The sequence below is a fragment of the Aquarana catesbeiana genome, linkage group LG01 (assembly GCF_042186555.1).
Source record: "Aquarana catesbeiana isolate 2022-GZ linkage group LG01, ASM4218655v1, whole genome shotgun sequence".
Lineage (NCBI taxonomy): Eukaryota > Metazoa > Chordata > Amphibia > Anura > Ranidae > Aquarana > Aquarana catesbeiana.
Genome location: NC_133324.1, coordinates 61,576,278 through 61,592,982, shown reverse-complemented (window position 1 = coordinate 61,592,982; position 16,705 = coordinate 61,576,278). Strand labels below are relative to the sequence as shown.

Here is a 16,705-nt window from a genome sequence, read left to right as displayed (position 1 = left end):
CTAAACGCGGTGACGTAAAACACGTACGTCGGGACTATAAACGGGGCAGTGGCCAATAGCTTTCATCTCTTTATTTATTCTGAGCATGCGTGGCACTTTATCCGTCGGATTTGTGTACACACGATCGGAATTTCCGACAACGGATTTTGTTGTCGGAAAATTTTATATCCTGCTCTCAAACTTTGTGTGTCGGAAAATCCAATGGAAAATGTGTGATGGAGCCTACACACGGTCGGAATTTCCGACAACAAGGTCCTATCACACATTTTCCGTCGGAAAATCCGACCGTGTGTATGGGGCATAAGTAGTAACCTAAGGCACCGAATATCATAACATCTCATCACAACTGCCATGGTTTTTTTTTTTTTTTCCCTCCATAAATTCCTGTTTTCATCACTCTTTCATCCTTTGTTGCATCTCAGTGCTGCTGATTTTGCCGCCACCTCCTGTCTACATCCAATCCAGCAATAGCTATGTGGCATTACTCAGGGTGGGTTTTCATTGACAATAGTGGACCATACCTTTTTGCAGTAAGCATGTCCAATTTAGCCCCTGGTAGAAGTGTGTATATAACAGGTTTGTAGGCAGGTGCAGTCAGTTTTTTTTTTTTTTTTTTTAGGCAGTCCTAACCCCCTGACATGACACATTAAGCATGTCATTTTTTTTTTTTTTGGGAGGGGGGGGGGTGGGGGGTACCTAGCTTTGACAGGTACCCAGCTCCCACTTCTGCCAACGCTGCCTGGGCAACTACTCCCCCCTTCCTGCAATCTTCTGGGACATGTCACAGGCCCCAGAAGATTGCTCGGCCATTCAGAACAGCACAGCGAGTCTCGCGCATGCGCAGTGCGCACCCCGCTGTGAAGCTTCAAGCTGTCACAGCTGGGTGCCCACAGTACTGATACCGGGGAGAGGAACGAGGCTTCGGGCAGCCGCATTACTGGACGGTGGGACAGGTGAGTGTGTGTTTATTAAAAGTCAGCAGCTATACTTTATGTAGCTTCTGACTTTTAATAAACTGAAAAACGAGTGGACCTCTGCTTTAATCCCTAGGCTACGTTCACACTGCTGCTTTCAGACTGCAGAACAGTGTCCTGCATGCTGCTTTTTTGGTGCGCTTTCAGAAAACAGGCCAAAAACAAGGGATATAATGGAAAGTGTGAAAATGGCCCACGCCTGTACTTTTCCCCCTCGCTGCCATTTATTTGGAATGAGCAGTACACGATAGTTGCATGTGTACTACTTTTACTTGCTCTGCACATCCCATAGTCTGGTGCTTCTCAACCTCCAGTACTCAAGTACCCCCAACAGGCCGTGATTTGGGAATTTCTCTTAGATAAAATAGCTGTCCAAAATACCAAGCCATTCACTCTGATATAAAGCACCTGTGCAAGGTAAAGGAAAACCTGCAAACATGGCCTGTTGGGGGTACTTGATAGGTGAAAAAAAATACCCCCAAATAAGGTTGTGGGACTTTAACGGCAACAGCGTAATGTAAAAACAATTTTATTCCATAGAAAAATTTATATTTGTATACAAAACATAAGCATAGTTAATAAACATAACACAGTGAACACAATAAAAAGCTGAAACACAGCTGTACTGATGTGCATTGGATAAAGATGCTTGTAATGTCTTCCACGAAGGCCTACGCGTTTCGGGACTGAAACTGACCGTCCCTTCGTCAAGGGCGACTCGTGGGACAAGCTCTTACTGTATGGTGAAATACAAGATTGGAAAAAATATAAATAAATACAACATTTTCTATCGCATAATATTGGCATAGCATTGCATAAAGAACATGAAGTCTATGAAACCAAAACAAGAGAAACAGCCTACCCAAGCATGACAGTGTTGGAGCACCCATTGCCCAAATCACGGTGGCGGATATGTCAAAACCACCCACGGATCCAAAAACCGGAGCCTGGGTGTGTGTGGCTGGCCCCACTCTGCCCACACTGATCCACCCCCAAAAAAAGAGACACCGAATCACGGAGCCCGTCCAAGAGGGTACTGTGTCAGGAAGGCACAGACCCAAGTGGATATCTGAAAGGGATAATAAAAAATATGGTATTCAATTAAAGATTATCTAAGTCAAAAATGTCAGTCCAAGGGTCATAGTTGACTCAGTAAATAGTATCATACCTGGGTGCTAGAAAGTATACAGTGGTGAATCTAGGGCGAGTAGGGGGTACTTGAGGACTGAGGTTGAGGACCACTGCCCTAGTCCATCTCAGGAGTGAGCAAGATAGGGTGGCTACGTGCCAACATACCAGTGTGGATTTGATTTAAATCTCTAGTAAAAGGCTTCATTCAAAGGGGGATTCTGGCCGCAATTTTTTTATTTTTTATTTTAAAGTCAGCAGCTACAAACACTGTAGCTGCTGACTCTTAATAAGGACACTTACCTGTCCAGCGAGCCCGCAATGTCAGCCCCCCCGAGGCTGATCCGTCCATTGGATCGGCCACCGGCGCTTCCATCCTAAGGGAAACAGGCAGTGGAGCCTTGCGGCTTTACTGCCTGTTTCCTACTGCACATGCGCGAGTCGCGCGGCGCTTTGTGAATGGCCCCGTTGTTTCCTGGGACACACACAGTTCCCATAAGGCAACGGGGCCGCTCGCCGAAGAGGAGGAAGCGCCGCGGAATAGGAAGAGGCAGATTAGGAAGACTGCCTAGCTACAGGGGTTTCAGGTAAGTTAAAACTTTTTTTTTTTTAAAGAATTTTAATGCTATTTTTTATTTTAGGGTGGCCCTCCACTTTAAATCAACTCGATTTTAAATCCATAATTTTTAAAGAGCAACTGTCATCATCTCTGTCCCGCAGTGGCTCCTCCTCTGACCCGCTGTTGACTCACCGACAGTCTCATTCACTTTAATGGGACGGCTGGTGATGTGGCAGTGACACCACAAGGTGGGGGACGTGGCGGCAGCAGGTGAGTGGATGCCCGCTAACAGGCGCTGCCATGATGGGTCTGAAATGACAGGTGCTCTTTAAATGTAAGGACATATTCTTGCTGGTAGTTTAGAATCTTTAATATTTGCAAACAAAATGAAGGTTTTCTATTTAGAATAATAAGCTGTCAGGTTAGTAAAACAGCGATATCAGAACCGATAAAATCATACAGTTTGTAGTGTACATAGATTTGCAAAACAATGAGATAAAGGAATATTCCTGAACTTTGTTTTATCTCACGGTTACTGTGAAATTGTGTGAATGCATCAATGCAGGGCATGTTATCTCAGCTTGCAGAGCTTGGATGTATTGAATGAGTTTACCAAAAATGTAAATATTGCAGAATATACAGCCTCTCACTACATAACTAAGCTCCATTTCATGCTGAGTAGACTAAATTATTAATGTATCTTAAATAGAAAACTTTCTTTAGATAGATTTTTACTCCAAAAGCATTTTATTAAAATAAATTTGATAAAATTAAAAAAAAAAAAAATCGGATTGTTTGTTTATTTTTTAATTAATTTTTATTTTAATTAATTTGATAAAGGGTAATGTGGCGCAAACTCAACCAAAATACAAATAAGCAAAAATCAATTGATTTAAAATTATATAGAGATATAGAGATATAGAGAAAGAGATATTTAGATGTATATAGATATATATTAGGGATGCACCGAAATTTTGGCCACCGAAACATATCGGCCGAAAATGGCCCTTTCGGCAAAAAGCCGAAAGATAATTTTTGCAAATACCGAAAGGGGCAGGGCCTGGATGGGGCTCCGCCCCCGCCCCTGGTGCCGCCTATCAGGGGGGCTTCCTATATTGTAGAAGAGAGAAGAGCCGCCGCCTGTTTGATTACAGCGCCGGGAACATCACAGCTTTCATTTCAATAGCTGTGTGTTGCCTGCTGCGCACCGTCACATACAGCCCCTCCCCCTTGCCCGGACAGATCACCCGTCCATGTTGGCAGATACTTATTGACCTTTTCTTATCAGTGAGGGTTTGTGCATTAGTTATTTCCTTTCATATTTTAATTATTTTTAAAAATCATTGATTTTTACCCACCCTGCTACATACAATGGGACCTTGGGGAATGAATGTAGCCACCCTCTAACAGGAAATCAGATCACAGCAGCAGCTGAGAGCAATAGAAGGCATTTATTAGTGAAGGGTACATACCGTATATACTTGAGTATAAGCCGACCCAAATATAAGCCGAGGCACCTAATTTTACCACAAAAAACTGGGAAAACTTATTGACTCGAGTATAAACCTAGGGTGAGAAATGCGCAGCTACTGTAAGTGGAAAAGAGGGTCAACTGTGCCCATTTGCAGCCTCACTGTGCTCATTTGCATGCCTCACTGTGCCCATTTGCAGCCATAGGTCCCCCGAACTTCAAACTCAGTAGTTAAGGGTTCCTAGATGCCCCCTAGCCGCAACCAAAATTTGGGGTCTCTGGACCCAAAGGGTCCCGAAATGATATTGCTACAGATGGACACAGTTGATCCATCTGTAGCAATATCATTTCGGGACCCTTTGGGTCTCGGGGCCACTTGGTGCTAGGAACCCGAAATTTGGTGTGCAAACCCAGTGGAACTAGCACTACAACATATCCAACACGGGGCCCCAAAGTCTGTTTGGAAAATGTCAAGCACTTTTCTGCAGCAGAGAATGACATTTTCCAAACCGACTTTGGGGCTCTGTATCTCGGGGCCACTTGGTGCTAGGAACCCCAGCTTTGGGTATGTTGTAGTGCTACTAGCACCAAGTGGCCCCACGATACGGGGCCCCAAAGTCGGTTCGGAAAATGTCAATCTCTGCTGCAGAAAATTGCTTGACTCGAGTAAAAGCCGAGGGGGGCATTTTCAGCACAAAAAAATGTGCTGAAAAACTCGGCTTATACTCGAGTATATACAGTACTTGAATGGAATTTAGAGTTCAGTGTTAACTTTAAAAATATGAATGTTATGGGTTCCATTTTTATTGATGTTCCCCATCTGACATATATAGAGAGCCCCGATTAGTCTTTGTGGCAGCCTCCATCAGTGCTGATCGGTAGAAGTACGCAGGCGGCAGATTAGAAGGAAGCGCATCTTTATCTGCATGTTCCAGCAAACAATATGACAATCACAGCAGCTGTGCCTGAGATTCTTCTACAGACAATGAGCACAAAGCCTCAGCTGTTCTCTGTGCAGGTAGATAAATGCGAGTTCCGGAATGGAATGCATGCCGGTATGTGATCCATTCATCTCAGTGACAGCACCGCCTCTCCACTATGAAGGACGGAAGTCCCAGCTGCTGTACAGTAGAACGCCACCACATTCCCAGCATGCTTGCCTCCATTCCATTGTGTCATCTCCTTACATTCTATAGAAAACAATTCTTCATATATAGTGCCTCTGGCTGCTATACACACAGGAACGGCAGAAGTAAAGATGGCGTTGTAGGACTCGCTATTTGCGTTTAAAAGAGAAGTTTAGCGTTTTTTTTTTTTTTTTTTAAACAATCATACTTACCTAGGTGGATGCAGCATTGGGTCGATGCATCTGTCCCCCCGCCTGCTCTAAGGCTGAGAACCGAGTGATCAAACATCGCTGATCACTCAGTTGCGAGATGTGATCATGTTTTCTATGATCAAATACCACCAAAAGAAAGCTCTATTTGTGTGTGATTTGGGCACAGTGTTGCATGACAGAGCAACTGCCAATTAAAGTGACCACTCAACCCCCCCCCCCCCCCCCCCCCCCCGGGCCACTGCACATAAACGGCTGGCTGGGCGCTTCCTCCTTCTGATTGAACGTTCCTGAAGAAGGAGTGGAATCGCCCAACCGTTTGTGTCACCCGGACACGGCGCATCTCGGATCGGCAGGAGGGCTCTGTGATTGGCCCTCCTGATCACATGATGGCCGTGTCCAATCACAGCCATCATGTGATGTAAATAGAGACCCGTTTGCTAGGCGATCGGCTCTCCTTCTCTTCACACGGAGCTTGTCGGTGAGAAGGGGAGCGGATCTCTGCAGCCGGCCGGTGATCAGTGAGTATGAGCTGTTTTTTAACACACTAGTCACCGGCCTAGTGTCCCCAAAACATTGTCCCCAAAACAGTGTCCCCAAAACAGTGTCCCCAAAACAGTGTCCCCACAGTAAAAACATATGTTCCAGTAAAATCATCTGTCCGTGATCACACAACCCTTTTATCGTACACTTATTGGGATTTTTTTTTTTACCAAAGATGTGTAGCAGGAATACATTCTGGCCTAAATTTATGACGAAATTTTGATTTTATTAGATTTCATTTAAAACAATAGAAAATATATTTATTTTTTTTTATTTTTTGTTCCAAAATTTTTGCTCTTTTTATTTTTCGCTTATATCACAAAAAATAATAAACCCAGTGGTGAGGAAATGGCACCCAAAGAAAGCTCTATTTGTGTGAACGAAATGATAAAAAATTTCACATGGGTACAGCGTTGTATGACCGCGCAATTGTCATTCAAAGTGCGAGAGAGCTGAAAGCTGAAAATTGGTGTGAGAAGGAAGAGGGGGTGAAAGTGCCCGGTATTGAAGTGGTTAATATCACTTTAATTTGTATTTCATAGAGGTGCACCGAATGGAAATTTTTGGTAATACCGAAAAATGACAGTTTTTAAAAAATATTTAGTTTTTTTATATTGAATTGTATTATATTTTAGTTTTTAATTAATATCAATTCAAATGAATATGAATTGATCGTCGGCCATTATTGGCACCTTTTTAGCGCAAGAAAAGGTCAAGAAAAATGTATTCCTTTTAAATTCTATGTATGTCTTCACACTGGTCCATTGCGATTCCATTGTGGTGTTAAAAATCCTGCTTGCTGCATTTTTGTTCAGTTAAAAAAAAAAAAAAAACACACAAAAAAAACACACCACCTCCCTGTTCAAATGCATTGAAAACGCAACAAGAACGCATCAATAACGCGCCCGTGTTATGTTTTTGATGCAGTTTTTGAGTCCCATGACCTATAAAAAACCTCATAAGCGCAGCGTGGTAAAATCGGGCCAAAAATCGCGGTGCGTTTTCGATGCCATTAGGCTCCGTTCTCACACCTAGGCATTTTTCTTCTCTAAGCCTCGGCTCTAAAAACGTCCAACAAGACCAATCCCATTCATATCAATGGCCCCTGTTCACATCTGAGTGTTCTGTCGCCTAAGGCCCCTTTCACACTGGGGCAGTTTGCAGGCGTTATTGCACTAAAAATAGCGCCTGCAAACCGCCCCTAAACAGCCTCCGCTGTTTGTTCAGTGTGAAAGCCCGAGGGCTTTCACACTGAAGCGGTGCGCTGGCAGGAGAAGAAAAAATCTCCTGCAAGCCGCATCTTTGGAGCGGTGAAGGAGCGGTGTATTCACCGCTCCTTCTCATTGAAATCAATGGGACAGCGCGGCTATACCACGGTAATACCGCGGCTATAGCCGCGCTATACGAGGGGCTTTAACCCTTTTTCGGCCGCCAGCGGGGGGTTAAAACCGCACCGCTAGCGGCCGAATACCGTGGTAAAACAGCGCTAAAAATAGCGCTGTTTTACCGCCGACGCCCCCTACCACCCCAGTGTGAAAGGGGCCTAAAGCAAAACGCCCGTCGCTCAAAAAAGTACATGAGCTTCTTTTTTTTGGCGGATTACAGGCGTTTTACTGCTTTTACATTGGTGGCACTTTCACTTTGAGAATGCCTGTAAAACGGCAACGCCTAGGTGTGACCCGAATGCTGATAACACCGTTTTTGGCCGAAATTGAGGAAATTTTGGTGCATCTCTAGTATTTCATCAATATTAGGATAGCTGCCTATCTAGAAAACTTCCAATACCAGGATCTCACAGTTGCCCTTTGTGTGAGTTGCTCTTCTCTATAGACTGCAGTGTATTTTCTGGCATTTCTGTCCGGATTGGAGAGGAGGCTCTTGTGCTTGCTTGCTAAATTCCTTGCTGGTGGCCAAATCATTCAGCAATGAATGGGCAAGTTCTAATTTCCCTGAACCATCCTGTCCTACGGGTGGCTGGTCCCTCCAGTCTTGGTTCAGCACTATTCATGGAAAATCTGCTGGTAAGTGGTAGAAGATTAACTTTCCCTATAGGTAGCACACCTCGCAACCTTTTGAGATGGGAATGAGGGACACCTATCAGCAAAAGTATACAGGCATAGGACACACCCCCTGGCCACCCCCCTTTAAAGGAAAATTGTAAAAAAAAAAAAAAAAAATGATTGGTTAAACCCACAAGTGCTTTTTTACCACTACTATTCCTTTTATATTGGCTTTTGGAATTTACAAATGCAGCAATTTAGAAATCAGATGAAGAGCCCTTGCACACTGGGGCGGTTTGCAGGCGCTATTGCGCTAATAATAGCGCCTGCAAACCGCCCCAAAAGTGCCGCTGCTTTCATTCCATTGTGAAAGCCCCGAGGGCTTGCACACTGGAGCGATGCGCTGGCAGGACGGTAAAAAAAGTCCTGCCAGCAGCATCTTCGGAGCGGTGAAGGAGCGGTGTGTATACCGCTCCCTTACCGCTCCTGCCCATTGAAATCAATGGGACGGCGCGGCTATACCGCCGGCAAAGCGCCTCTGCAGAGGCGCTTTGCGGTGGTATTTAACCCTTTCTCGGCCGCTAGCGGGGGTAAAACCGCCCCGCTAGCGGCCGCATACCGACGGTAAAACGCCGCTAATAATAGCGGCGTTTTACCGCCGACGCCGCCCCCCGCCCCAGTGTGCAAGGGCTCGAAAGGTTTAGCGCTGGGAAACACTTTTTGATAGATAAAAAAGTGCATTTTATATACAGCTAATATAGATCAGACCAAAATGAGGGACAGAGGGACATTTCTTGAAATCGGGGACAGTTGGGAGCTATGAGGTAGGCAGGACGGGGTATTGGGATTATATGGAATGATCCCTGTTGACGGCACCGATGGCTGTTATCTGGAATGCTGTCTGGCAATTTTGTCATAGTATGTGCTGTATTTTATGTACGTGGTATCCTCACAGCTCTGCTACATTATCCTATATTGTTGTTCCGTATATTACCATACAGAAGGTGTTTTTTTTAGGAAAAGGACTGGAGCCTTCCTGGCCGCTATTGGAGTTGGTTACTGTGTTACATTAATGTGTTACTATACCCACAACAGTAAAATAAGTCTGTATATGCAGTAAAGCATGCTTGTTATACTCTCTGTGGAACCTAAGGGTTTAATCCTCTGCATTGTGTAAAAAGGCCGTTTGAGCCTGTTTTCTTTGATCCTGCCTTTCTTCCACTGTCCCCAATCCATCTTCTGATAGTACAGAGCCTTTGGAGTCACTCTGCACATGCTCAGTTTAGTGTGTATTGCTAGAGAGCGCTTCCTTTCTTCCAAAAGTGGACTTTTTTTTTTTTTTTTCCCACCTCAACCAAGACATTCATTTATTATTTATTTAAGGTACTTGTATAGCGCCGTCAATTTATGCAGCGCTTTACATATAGATTGTGCATTCGCATTGGTCACATTGGGCCCCATTCACAAAAGCAGAACGCATGCAGGATTTAGGTGCTTTCCCAAATACCGCATGCAATCCTGAAAATGTCAATTCACTATTGTTTTTATGTGGTATTTACCGCATAAAGCAAAAAACAGGTTGTAAATACCGCATAAAACAGGAGTGAGAGTCAATTCACAAAAGGCAAAAGAAAATGCATGTGGTTAATAAGTTAGTAGTCGTAGCATGCAATATTTAAAGAGGATCTGCAGTCTGCTCACATCATTTGTAATAAAAACATCTTTGCCATTCTTAAGCTTCCCTCCAACCACTTTGCATATTATTTTATATAAACTGCGATTCTGTACTTACCAAATATGCTGCAGAAATCTCCATCCGCTGAGTCTGGTTGCATCCATTTTAACTGTGGGCAGCTGAAGCTGCTGCCTGCTCACTTCCTGGATTTACACAGACACACAGAGGCACACCTCCAGCTCCGCAGCTCTCATTGGCCCTCTTATGACTCATCCCCCTCCCTTCCTGGCAAACTCTCAGGAGAGTGTGAGGGAGAGAGCTGTGCATGATGTCATAAGGCCTAGGCTAATGACAAGACAACACACAGGAAGTGGGCTGTATAAGGTATTTACTGGCAGAAAAAAAATGTTTTACTGTCCAAAGTAAAACAACAAGGGCAGAATATTTAATAGATTTAATAGATGGAAAGTTGAAAAAATGGCTTAAATTGTGCTTTAAGGAACCAGCAGCCGCCAGCATCCTTAATAACTAGTAAACGGTATGGTTGTTAAGGAGTGGACGGCTGCCGCATCCTTAACAACCGATGAGTCATCAGTTGTCAGCCGTGTTCCCCGCTGACAGCTAAATACTTTATTTTTTTTATATATATATATTTTTATTTTTGGGAGGGTGCATGTGATTAGCACAAGGCCAATCAGCACTGTCCAGACAGAGGGTCAGGGGTCATGCAGCCTCATAGGACAGTCAGAGTAGAATGAAAACTCCTCCTACAAGCTTAAAGCAGACACTAATAGAAGCCACAAGACTGCTATATACTGTTAAGAAAAGTCTTTTAGCAGTTTATATTTATTAAAATAATTGCATTTCCATGTTCTGTGTACTGTGGGAGACCAGATATAGTGAATGCAGGGTCCTGGGTTTAGTAACACTTTAATTTCTTCTGTATCGCTGAGAGCAGCACATTCCTGTCGTATCTCCTGTATCTCTCATCCAATGTACTGATTGTACAAATGTTCTTGGGAAGGTTGTGTGGCCCCATCTGGATTTTCACTTCAATTTACTTCAAGTGATACTAGATGCTATATTTTTCTCTTATTTTTTTTTCTTTAAAATTAAAAAGATGTTATACTTACCTGCTCTGTGTAATGATATTACACAGAGAGGTCCCTTACCTCCTCTTCTGGCGGTCTCCTGCTGGTGCTGCCTGCTCCTCCCTCTACCAGGTGCCTCATTGGCAAGCCGGGTGCTAAGGAAGCGCCCACGTGCATGAGCTCCCGAGCCATTCTGTGTGCGTCCAATGTCCATAGACGCACACAGCGCCGGTCAGCCGTGGCCCCCGATCCCTCCTGACAGGAGTTTGACTGACAGCATTAGAAGCCTATGGCTCCCTCTGCTCTGTGTCTCCCGTGAGACCAGGAAGTGAGGTAAACAGTGCTGCAGATGGGACAGCACTGGATTGGTGACAGGAGCCGGGTTACGTGTTTAGGGACGGGTGGGGTAGAACAGGTAGTGGGGCATTTTTTTATCTTAATTCAGGTAAAGGCATTCGGGTGAAAAACATTTTTTTTTATTTAAAGTGGAGGGCCACCCTAAAATAAAAAATGGCATCAAAAATTGTAAAAAAAAAAAAAAATTATTAACTTACCTGAAACCCTTGTTGCTAGGCAGTCTTCCTAATCTGCCTCTTTCTACTCCGCGGAGCTTCCTCCTCTTCGGTGAGCGGCCCCGTTGCCTTCTGGGAACTGTTTGTGTCCCAGGAAGCAACGGGGCTGTTCACAAAGCGCCGTGCGACTCGTGCATGCGCAGTAGGAAACGGGCAGTGGAGCCGCAAGGCTCCAATGCCTGTTTCCCTTCGTTAAGATGGAGGCGCGGATGGACGGATTGGCCTCGGGGGGGCCGACATCGTGGGCTCCCTGGACAGGTGAGTGTCCTTATTAAAAGTCAGCAGCTACAGTGTTTGTAGCTGCTGACTTTAAAATAAAAAAATATAGCGGCTGGAACCCCACTTTAAAGTGGTGTTCCGGCCGAAATTATACTTTTTAAATAAAAATACCCCTATAATACACAAGCTTAATGTATTCTAGTAAAGTTAGTCTGTAACCTAAGGTCTGTTTTGTTAGTTTATAATAGTAGTTAGTTATTTTATAAACTTACAGCAGGCCGTGGCCATCTTAAGTGTGGGCATCCGAAGCCAGACTGTATTTCTTCCTGGATCTCATCCTTGCAGATCTCGCACATGCTCAGTGCAGCACAAGCAGTGTAATAAGTTTCAGGTCAGGTTTCCATAGCAACGGCAGTTTCAGAGGAAGTTGCCGCCCCTTCCCAGAAGGCATTGCAAACAGAAAATGATGCGATGGGCCGCGGCCAGGGAGGAGGAAGTGAAAAATGAACACAGCAGATATACAGTAGGTGCTGAGAAAAAAAAAAAATATATATATCCAATTTGTTTACAGTGCACAGTTTAGTGAGGGATGCTGAAGAGTTGTAAAAGTGGGTGGAACTCCACTTTAAGAACCACTGTAAGCTTCCTATATTACTGTATTGCAGTTGGGCTGCACAAAGATTAGTAATTGTGGGCTGCTTTTTTTTTAAATTTTTTATTATTATTATTATTATTTTAACAGTACGGTCTGTTGCGGCAAGGGTTAAAGTGTATGTATAGTCAAAATGTCCCATTTGAGGTCATTTTCCTTCACTTCCTGTCCCAGAGACGCAACAGGAAGTGAAAGCAAATACCCCAAAGTGAAGGGAGTTCCCCTTTACATAGTTGTCCCCGGAACTAGTGTCCCTCATTGGAAGACCCCCCCCCCCCCCCCAAAGCTGGCCATACACCATACAATTTTCTTATTCAATTTCCTTTTAGATTTATCTTCAACTGTGTAGTACAAGGGCCCTGCCTGATTATACACAAATTGAAAGTGTTTAGGTTTGACCTCATATTATATGGTTTTGGTAAATCTAAAGGAAATCTATAGAAGAAAATTGTATAATGTATGGCCAGCCTAAGTCTTGTTCTGATGACAACTCTAAAATTGTTTTATTTAATTTTCTTTTTTCAGTGACAGTACAAATAGAGGGATGAATCTTCCTAATGGTGAAACAAATGGTAAACTGTTCCCCTTTCTGTCCCCAAAAAAAAAAAAGAAGCTTTGCCTAGAGATGCAGTTGGGGAACAAAAACTTTCATCAAATACATTGCTCAATAGTTTCAAAGCAAAGAAATGAACTTTGCGTGTATTTAAAGGAGAAGTCCAGCCTGAGCTCGTTTGGTTGGGCTTCTCCTATGGATCACAGGAGTGCAGTTCGTTTTGCGCTCCTGTCAGCCCGCTCTATGCTGAGGTCACAGAAATCAGTCCAGGCCCTGTGTCATCCCGACAATGGGAGTCGGGATCCGCCAGGTGCCTGGACTGACACCCGGCTCAGCCTCTCAGCAAGCCACTGAGAGCCTGAGACGGCAGCTCCGCCCCATTTCACATCTCAGCGCTCCAATGAGCAAGGAGGGAACAGAGCGGAGAGATGCTGATTGACAGTCTACAGCTCTCTGCTCTGGGAGCTGAGGGAACCGAGCCATCAGCGATGTTTTGATCGCTCGGTAGTCAGTATAGAGGCGCGGGGGGACAGATGTAGCAACGGGACTGATGCTGCATCCACCTAGGCAAGTGTGAAACTGAAATAAGAAGAAAAAATACCTTTATTTCTCTTAAGCGGAACTTCAAGTGATATTAACCACTTGCCGACTGCTGCACGCCGATATACATCGACACAATGGCAGCGGTGGGCAAATGGGCGTACTTGTATGTCCCCTTTAATTGGCGGGGCTAGCGGGCACGCGCCACATGCATCGTGACAATACCCGCAGACTCTATGTCCGGCGATTATGTCACGGAGCCGCCGAATGGGGAGATGCCTATGTAAACAAGGCATTTCCCTGTTCTGCCTTTGTGACATGACAGAGATCACCGCTCCCTGTCATCGGGAGCAGTGATCGCTGTCATGTGAGTAGTAGCCCCTCCCTCCCACAGTTAGAATCACTCCCTAGGACACACTTAACCCCTTCATCGCCCCCCTAGTGTTTAACCCCTTCCCTGCCAGTGTCATTTACAAGCTAATCAATGCATTTTTATAGCACTGATCACTGTATAAATGACAATGGTCCCAAAATAGTGTCAAAAGTGTCCGATGTGTCTGCCATAATGTCGCAGTCACGATAAAAATCGCAGATTGCCGCCATTACTAAAAAAAAATAATAATAATAAAAATGCCATAAAACGATCCCCTGTTTTGTAGATGCGATAACTTCTGCGCAAACCAATCAATATTCACTTATTACGATTTTTTTTTTTTTTTTACCAACAATATGTAGAAGAATACATATCGGCCTAAACTGATGAAAAAAATAGTGTGTGTGTGTATATATATATATAGAGATAGATAGATAGATAGATAGATAGATAGATAGATAGATAGATATAGAGAGAGATAGATCATTTAAAAAAATTTTTTTTGGGGGGGGGGGGATATTTATTTTAGCAAAAAGTAAAAAAAAAAAAAAAAATATATATATATATAATATTGTTTTTCAAAATTGTCGCTCCTTTTTAAAAAGTCGCACGAGTGCATTTGTCAGTTAAAGCAACGCAGTGCCGAATCGCAAAAATTCCTCTGGTCAGGAAGGGGGTAAAATCCTCCGGGGCTGAAGCGGTTAAAGGCAAACTTGTTATACAGCTGGGATCTTCCTCTTAAAACAAACAAATGGCCCCTCCCCCCCACCTATAACTGGCCTTCACAGCAAGGAGCACATAGAAGGGCAAACACATGAAAGACAAAAACAGAACATTCCACCGCTCAACTCACCAACCAGTCTGCCAACTGACCAAATAAACCTGTCCCAACGGTTTGCATTAAAAACAGGGGTTTAGTTAGCATGCATTTGCAAACGCACGCATAAGCTGCAAGGCCTCTTCATGGCACCCTGTGTATGCTTGCAGTCCTAACGCTAGTTATAGGTGGGGGCAGGGGCCATTTGTTACTGGTGTAAAATATGGTCCGCTGACACACTCTACACCTTTGCTGCCATTGTGCTCTTGCTTTGTGTCCAGTGTGCTCCTGTTCCTTTAGCTTATCGCCCACCGTACGCCAAATGACGTCCTCAGCTTTGAACGGGGATATTTGAGTGATGCCTGTAGCTACAGGCATCATTCAGATATCGTCTTTTAGAGCCGGCGAATCTGTACACCATAAGAACGATCATCGTGGCTGTTCTGCTGCTTGATCGTTCTTACGGGAGGTGAGAGGGGACGCCCCTCCCCTCCTCCCGCCGCCCTCTGGTGCTTCTACCGACTCACCGCTACGATCGGTGAGTCGGTCACAGGATCCGCCAGCCCCGGATGTTCAGAATAGAGAGTCTCTAGAGATCGTTCGGAGGCTGGGCGCGATGTTGTGACGTCACGCCCGGCCTCTGTATTCAAAAAAACGGCACCGCTTCGGCTGGGAAGCGGTGATCATTTTATTTATTTTTATTTCAGGCTTCCCAGCCTAGAGGTGAGATGTGGGGTCTTATTGACCCCCATATCTCACTGTAAAGGGCACTTGTCATGCTTATTCCTATTACAAGGGATGTTTACATTCCTTGTAATAGAAATGCAAGTGATCGAAAAAATTTTTGTGGGAAAAAGTGTCAAGCTAAAATAAAGTAAAATTAACAATAAAAAAAAATTTTTTAAAGTGCCCCTGTCCCCGTGTGCTCGCACGCAGAAGCGAACGCATACGTAAGTCCCGCCCACATATAAAAACGGCGTTCAAACAACACATGTGAGGTATCGGCGCGAATGTTAGAGCGAGAGCAATAATTTTGGTCCTGGACCTCCTCTGTAACTCAAAACATGTAACCAGTAAAAAATGTATAAAGCGTCGCCTAAGGGGATTTTTAAGTAGCGAAGTATGGCGCCATTCCACGAGCGTGTGCAATTTTGAAAGGTGACATGTTGGGTATCTATTTTCTCAGCGTCACTTCATCTTTCACATTATGCAAAAACATTGAGCTAACTTTACTGTTTTTTTTATTTTTATTTTTTTTAAAGCACAAAACTGTTTTTTAAAAAAAAAAAAAACGCATTTGAAAAATTGCTGCGCAAATACCGTGCGAGATAAAAAGTTGCAATGACCGCCATTGTATTCTCTAGGGTCTTTGCTAAAAAAAACATATATAATGTTTGGGGGTTCTATGTAATTTTCTAGCAAAAAAATGATGATTTTAACATAGGAGAGAAATGTCAGAATTGGCCCGGTAGGCAAGTGGTTAAGGGGGATTGGGCTGCCTCCAGGCCCACCTGCCCCTCATCCATCCATTTAATGCATGTGCTTCCATTGTGGAGACGCTTATAAATTCAGTAGCGTTAGGACTGCAAGCAATACACAGGGTGCCGTGAAGAGGCCTTGCAGCTTATGCATGCGTTTGCAAATGCGTGCTAACTAAACCCCTGTTTTTAACGCAGACTGTTGGACAGGTTTATTTCGGTCAGTTGGCAGACTGGTTGGTGAGTAGCACTATGGAATGTTCTGTTCGGATCCTCCTCTTCTCAGGTCCCCCACCCAGTGCTCCTAGCCCCTCCCTCCTTCCAAGTGCCCCCACAACAAGTAACTTGCTATATGAGCCGCTGCTCTGTGTGTCCATTCGCACACGGAGCGCGGTTTGGCCCTACCCCCCGCTCTTTCCTTATTGGCTCACTGGCTGCGATTGACAGTAGTGGGAGCCAATGGCCCTGCTGCCTTCTCAGCCAGTGAGAAGAGGGGGACCCGGGAGAGCCACTGCGCTTGTGCACATTGTTGGATTAAGATTGGGCTCAGGTAAGTATAAGGCCCCTTTCACGCTGGGGCGGTAAAACGGCGCTATTTTTAGCGTCTCTTTACCGACGTTTTAGCGGCGGTATTCAGCTGCTAGCGGCGATGGTTTTAGCCCCCTGCTAGTGGCCGAGAAAGGGTTAAAACCACCGCAAAGCGCTGCTGCAGCGGCGCTTCGCC

At 44.5% G+C, this 16,705-nt stretch overlaps 1 protein-coding gene across 2 annotated transcripts in view; it reads left to right on the top strand.

Moving 5' to 3' along the window:
* Positions 1–16,705, top strand: part of CTIF (cap binding complex dependent translation initiation factor) — a 354,845-nt gene that overhangs the window by 46,711 nt on the left and 291,429 nt on the right. The gene's annotated exons all lie outside the window — the stretch shown is intronic.